Genomic DNA, 7,008 nt, shown 5'->3' with positions numbered 1-7,008 from the left:
ATCCCGACGTAGCTAGACTATCTGTCCCATCGAGTACATGGTTTCCTGGTCCTCAGTCTCTGCAGGGTAAATCCACGTACAGCTACCTAACAATTATCCACTCTGAGGACTATGGTGACACTGCCTCAGTCGCTCGAGGTGAAACCAGACGCGAGCTAGACTATCTGTCCAATATGCGACTTGGTTCCTGTCCTCAGGTCCTGCAGGGTAAATCCAGACAGCGAGCTAGACTATCTGTCCAATATGAGGACATGGTTCCTGGTCCTCGAATCTCTGCGTGTAATCCAGACAGCTAGCTAGACTATCTGTCCAATCTGATGACTAGTGTTTACCTGTCCGCAGGTCCTGCAGGGTAATCCACACTAGCTAGACTATCTGTCCACTCTGAGTATAGTTATGCCCCCTGTTTTTAGGAACTTAAAAAAAGGCAGGTCTCTGCAGGGTAAATCCAGACAGCTAGCTAGACTATCTGTCCAATCTGAGTATATTTATGCCCCCTGTATTTTAAGGAAAAACATTTATTTTTTTATGATACATTATTCATTCACAAAGAAAATTGGTCTCCTTAATGGTTGGATTTTACCTCATTTTTTAATTAAGGCATTAAGATAAATTTCCAAACATGATTTTTTTATTCCTCTTTTTAGTTAACTTTAGCATGGGTATGTAAACTTATGAGCACAACTGTATTTTTAGTAAAATATGATATTGTATTCTGAATGAGCCGCCATGACATCTCAGCTGCCCTCGGCAGTCGGCGTCTCTTCGGTGTGTTCCGGTCTTTTCTGCCAACGTTCAGCCGCCGGGTTGGTGTGTCAGGGACAGGATATGCGTTGTCTATCTCTATATATAGTCTATGATATTAAACCACACCGGTGTGTGATAGTAGTCAGCAAAACCTTGTTTTCATCTCATTTGTTCATTTCCTCCTGATCCATGAAGGCAGGTATTGAGGTTGGTAAAAGCTTGTCTGCAGCTTGTTATTGCATATTGCGCTGTATATTAATTACAGAAGATAAAGGTGCTCTGACCTCTGACTTGAAATCCTCCCGTCGCCCTTCTATTTATCCTCTTTTGTCATGCAAGCTGTGAAAGAAAGCAGGCTATGGTTGGCAGAATACGTTGGGCCCAGCATGTAGTCTGCCATGTTCTCAGCTTCTATGAGGCATCATATTGAGACAAAACAAACATATTGTGGTGTCTGATCCCAGAATAATGGAGAAAGAGATGCTGTTTTGGGGGACCTTTTTGACTTTCGGGTCCCAGCTTTGGTCCAGCCACCTGCCCAACACTGAGGCCAAGATCACTAGATCTGGACCTGTTGAGACCTCTTGACCGTTTCTCTCCCTGGCCTCTCATCTGTTGCCATGATTCTCTCATCAAAATCAAAGAGCAGATCGCCATCATAGTTACTGTGTGTGTGTGTGTGTGTGTGTGTGTGTGTGTGTGTGTGTGTGCTGTTCGTCTCTGATGTGTGCCTTTCCCGCGGTTGACCCCTATATGCTGGATTCGCCCCTGCTCAGTTTTTCACTCTATCATTCCGGCAGCACGCTCTATCGTGTACACCGCCATCCCCTCCCCTCGCTTTCGACTCCCCCCCTCCCTTCCTCCATTACCCCATCCGGCCACTTAATCCGTCTAGCGATCTGTCCCTCATCCAGCGATCCACTCGTCCATCATGGGTTTACTCACATTCCGCATTCTTTGCTTTCCCCCTCCCGAACTCCTCAAACTTCTCTCCCCTCCCCCATCCGCTCGTTCCCCCTCCATCCCTCTGCCCCGACACACTGGGAGAGGCAGGTGGCAGCGCTCAAGACAACCGGTGTTCGTGGTATAGTTCTGACCTTACGGCCGGGACACAGAGAAGACGAAGCATTAGGGACAAAATTCCAAATGAGCAAGAATGAAAGGCCCCGCCTGGTTTTCCAATACCGCTGGAGATGTTGTTCATCAAAACGAATCTGCCTGGGTATTCCAGACAGACAGACGTGTGTGTGTGTGGTGGTGTGTTGTGTGTGTGTGGTGTGTTGTGTGGGTGTGCGTTTCTCCGAGTTTGTTTGCGGGTCTGGTGTGTGTGTGTGTGTGCGTAGGTGAGTGTCTCTGAGTTTGCGGTCTGTGTGGGTGTGGGTGTGTTTGTGTGTGTGTGTGGCGTGTGTTGTGTGGGGTGTGTGTGTGGTGCGTGTGTGTGTTTTTTTGATTTCCGGGGCCTCCCTGTTTGTTGTTGTGTGTGTTGCTTTTGTGTCTCTGCGTTTTGCGGTCTCTGTGTGTGTGTTTGTTTGTGGGTTTGTGTTGGGTGTGTGTGGGGGTGTGTGTGTGTGTTTGGTGTCTCTGTGTCTCTGAGTTTGCGGGTCTCTGTGTGTGTGTTTTCTTTGTCCGTAAGTGTGTGTGTGTGTGTGTGTGTGTGGGGCTCCCTGTGGTCCCGGGCCTTGGCAGTAGGAATACTAACGGCCGACAGCTGAGGCCCGTGGCGCTGGTTGGATTAGAGCAGGGAGACAGAGGCAGGGTGGGCTCAGCGGGGCAACAAGACTCCGTGTCCTTCATTCCCTCGATCAGACTTAGAAACCTGGACAACAGTTGGAATGAACGTCTTATTTTACTATGAGGTGTGTACTGCTTGTGTGTCTTGAATTGATTTGAACTGTGTCCACTCATTGTCCAGCCCTCGTGTGTTGTCTCCTGTCTGGTCTTTGTTTTTATGTGGAATTTCTTTTACACGTAAAAACAAAGAACCAATTTTGGTTTTCCATACTCCTCTCCTCCATTGTCTCTCTTAATACTACGTCATCTGACAGACACTCAAGTGAGATTTTGGTGTCTGTATCTGATGCTGAGAGACACTGGCCAAGCGTCAGGGTTTTACCAGATGAAAGTGTGGGTGGGTTGGCACTGTGCAGATGTGTAGCTGGGCGGAAGAGAAGCTGACTGATTTCCCATCAGCCCCAGTGGCCAGGGCTCTAGATCTCTGCTGCTGGGTGTGGAGTGGATGCAGATGCTCCCCTCTGCTCCTCTGTGGGTTCACTCCCTTTTTAATGAGCTACACGAACAACCGACACATACTGTACATGTGACTTTTTCATATCAAGGACACGACTAATTGAGGCTGTGTGGACTGTAATCACTGCCTGAACACACACACACACACACACACACACACACACACACACACACACTCACACGGGACTACATACAGATAGTTATACCTAACAACCTCCACCCTAGAGTGGTCCGGCAAAAAAAATCTATTAACAATAAAGTGAAAACCGCAGATCAAACACAATCTTAATCTACTTTAATTAAAAAGTGAGTAGCATTATAGAATAGATGATTCAAAAAGTGGGATATTTTTCTGTGGCAATGCTGAATGGCCAGAGGCCAAGTATAGATCTTTTGTTATTTTATTATATATATATATATATATATATATATATATATATATATATATATATAAAGGGCACATGGCAATTAATTGACATTAATGAGGTTTCCATGACAGTTTGTCTGCTTGACAATCCCATTTTACATCAATAAAGTTTAAGTGAGATGAACTACAAATATCATTTTAGATAAAACACGTTTGTCATGACATTGACGTAATCTGAAGTTGGGAAAAAGCAAAATTGCAATATATCACAGAATATTGCAAAATGTTTAAAATCCCAATAACATAGCATCTTGACATACTTTATAAGTATGGTGATAATATCGTATCGCGGGCCTCTGGTAATATGCCTATCATTACTTTTCATCATTTGCATCATAGACGTTTTAAACTAAAGATTAGGGTCGACGCCGCAGAACCAGAGATGGCATCCTGTTATATAAATATTAATATTGCTTTATGTAGAATGTTAGCCGGTCAGAATACCAAAGAGCTCTTGCATATTAAGTTCAGGCAAAATTTAAGAGAAAAAAACATTATTTGTCAGCTCATGACAAAAAAATTCACTTACATATTTTGCTTTATGATGATTCTATTTAAAGGAGTGCTACTGCCACATTGTCACATTAGATTTAAGGTGAATATGAATTTATATATATAGACTGTGTACATCTATATACTAGAGGTTTCCCCAACTAAGATTCGACATAGTTTAATCAGATTCGTCAAGGCTTGCCTGTCGTTGATTGATGGTGTGGGGGGGGGGGGCTGACTACAGTGATGAAATATCCAGCTGTGATAAGGTTGAGTGTAAAGCTCCTTCTGAATGATAAGATGCAACCGGCCAGGACATATATAAAGACTAGCTTCTTATTGCATATGCACACATCTTATGTTGGATCATCTTCAACTATTTCAAATTGCACCCCCCACTTTGGATCTTCTTTTCCCAGACCCTTTCAATTAAAGGTTCAGATCATGGGAAGTGAAACTAAAATCTGTCATAGGGCGGTTGGATTTGTTCACGCACTTTAAAAAGATTTATTAAAAGCTTCTTTCTTTTCACATTTTTGTATACAGGATCAGACGGTTATATATACATATATCTCATAATATCATCATCATCATCATCACTTTATTTATAAAGCGCTTTCACATCAGCAGTAGCTGAACAAAGTGCTGTACATGAAGGCAGCAAACACAGATAAAATAACAATCACAATATCATGAAAATAATAAACTGGGGGTGAAGATCTACCCAATCACCCTATATAAAACAGAATAGATCAAGTCTTAGTTTGGGTTGAAAGCCAAAGTGTAGAAATGATTTTTAGAAGAGTTTTAAAATCGTATTGAGGAGCCTGACGAATGGTCAAAGGTAGCCCTTCCATAACTTAGGAGCACAACAGAAAAGGCCCTGTCCCCTCTAAGCTTCCGCTTGGATCCGGACGACCAGGAGCAACTGGTCAGCCACCGGAGTGACCGGGAGGGAGTGTAGCGGTTGAGTACGAATTAAATAAGACGGGCAAACCGTTTAAAGCTTTAAAAGTAATCAGAGGATTTTAAAATGGACTCTAAAATGCACAGGCAGCCAGTGAAGTGAAGCCAGGACGGGAGTGATGTGTTCTCTCTTTCGGGTTCCAGTCAAACCCGTGCAGCAGCATTCTGGACTAGCTGCAGACGTGCGGGTAGGGATTTACTGAGTCCAAAATACAGGAATTACAGTAATCCAGCCGTAAAGAAATGAAGGCATGGATTACGGTTTCTAACTGCTGCCTGGAAAGGAAGGTTTCACCTTTACCAACTTCCTCAGATGAAAAAAACTTAATTTGACTGTGGCGTTGATTTGGCTGTCCAGTTTAAAATCACTGTCCAATCTAAAACCAAGATTTAATACTGTTTGTTTAAGATATGAGCTAAGGCCCAGCTCAGTAGGGGGATCTCATATGAGCCACCAGGTCCAAACATTATCACCTCTGTTTTCTTTTCATTAAAATTTAAAAAGTTTAAGGCCATCCATGCTTTAATATCCTCCACATGGCTAAAAGGGTGTAATAAACAGTTGTCATGTCGTTTTAAGGTACATAAATCTGGCAGTCTCTGCATACAATGGAAAAAATACCATGTTTTTTAAGAATAGACCCAAAGAAGCAGATACAATGAAAACAAGGGACCTAAAATTACCCTGGGAAACACCACATGACAGTGGAGCAGCATGGGATTCAAACTCAGCCATTTGAACATGAAATGTTCTGTCAGACAGGTAGATCTAAACACTCCAGGACAGTGCAACAGAGGCCTACTTGGTGCTGTAACCTTGAGATAAATGCTGTGGTCTACAGTATCAAAGCAGCGGTAAGGTCCACAGGACCAAGATTACTTATTACCGAATCGCATGCCAGAGGATGTCATTGCAGACCTTCAACAGTGCTGACTCCGTGCTGTGTAGGTTTTAATCCGATTGAAAAACCTCTGATAAACCCTGCTCATCAGAAAAGACTTTAGTTAGATCACCATTTTCTCCAAGATTTTAGATACAAATGGGAGCTTGGAAATTGGCCTAAAATTATTCAACACAGTAGGATCTAACCAGTTTCTTTATCAGGGGTTCTCCAGCATGCTTAAAGTCTGCAGGAACCCACCGGATGACAGGCTACCATTTACAATACAAGTACCCAGTACCATAGTGGGAAAAACTTCTTTAAACAGCCTTGGTGAAAACATCACGGGAGAGCCAAAGGCTTAATATGATATACCCACATCCTTCAGGTGTGATAGCGTCACAGGCTCAAATTGATTAAAAACAACAGGGCAAGCAGCACAAACAGAGGGATCTAAACCAGAATAACAGTTGAGCGCCCTCGCAGAGGCGACCTTATCAATAAAAAATTGCATAAAATTGTTACAGAGTGCAATGGAGGATTCCAAACCAGCAGTTTGTGGAACGTTAAAAAGAGAGTCAATAGTACTAAAAAGCATTCGTGGATTCTGGGCGTGAGATGAAAAAATATTAGAGAAATACTCTTTTCTTGCCTCTTTAACAGCATTCTGGTAGTTTCGCCAGCAATCTTTAAAAATCTGAAAGGACACTTGCAATTTATCTGATTTCCACTTACGCTCAGCTCTGCGACATTCTGTACAATATGCTGTACTTTAACAGGTAGTCCTATATAAAATTTGACGTTGAGCACCCCCATATGGCCAAAAGGAATGATCCTCATTCTATAAAGCCTCTGCCAAGATTGGACTGTGAGATTCGGATATTTGACTAGTCCCCTAAAATATACACAAAACATTTTTCTAATCTCGTGAGTTATTATTGGAATGTTGCTAAGGTAATCAAAATCTACATTCATCATCATTAAAACATGTAGTCACTCAAGTGAGCAGTCTCTCCTGTGTAGTATTAGATATTTTTTTCATATAGAGCCACACACACACACACACACACACGCACACACACGCACACGGAAAAGCACGTACGTCCTGGCAACAAGAGCATATTGTCGTCACACACAAAATGACTTTAGCCTTGAGACAATTTTCTGATGACGAGCCCCTAATTATAGAAGCCAATGAAGCAGCAGATGAGCCCTGCTCTACGCCCACATTCCTCGGAGCCCCCCCCC

At 43.0% G+C, this 7,008-nt stretch overlaps 1 protein-coding gene across 1 annotated transcript in view; it reads left to right on the top strand.

The window, feature by feature from the left end:
* Nucleotides 1–7,008, top strand: part of cdk14 (cyclin dependent kinase 14) — a 205,066-nt gene that overhangs the window by 96,922 nt on the left and 101,136 nt on the right.

Source organism: Etheostoma spectabile, chromosome 6 (genome assembly GCF_008692095.1).
Source record: "Etheostoma spectabile isolate EspeVRDwgs_2016 chromosome 6, UIUC_Espe_1.0, whole genome shotgun sequence".
Lineage (NCBI taxonomy): Eukaryota > Metazoa > Chordata > Actinopteri > Perciformes > Percidae > Etheostoma > Etheostoma spectabile.
This window is presented reverse-complemented; position numbering and strand designations above follow the sequence as displayed.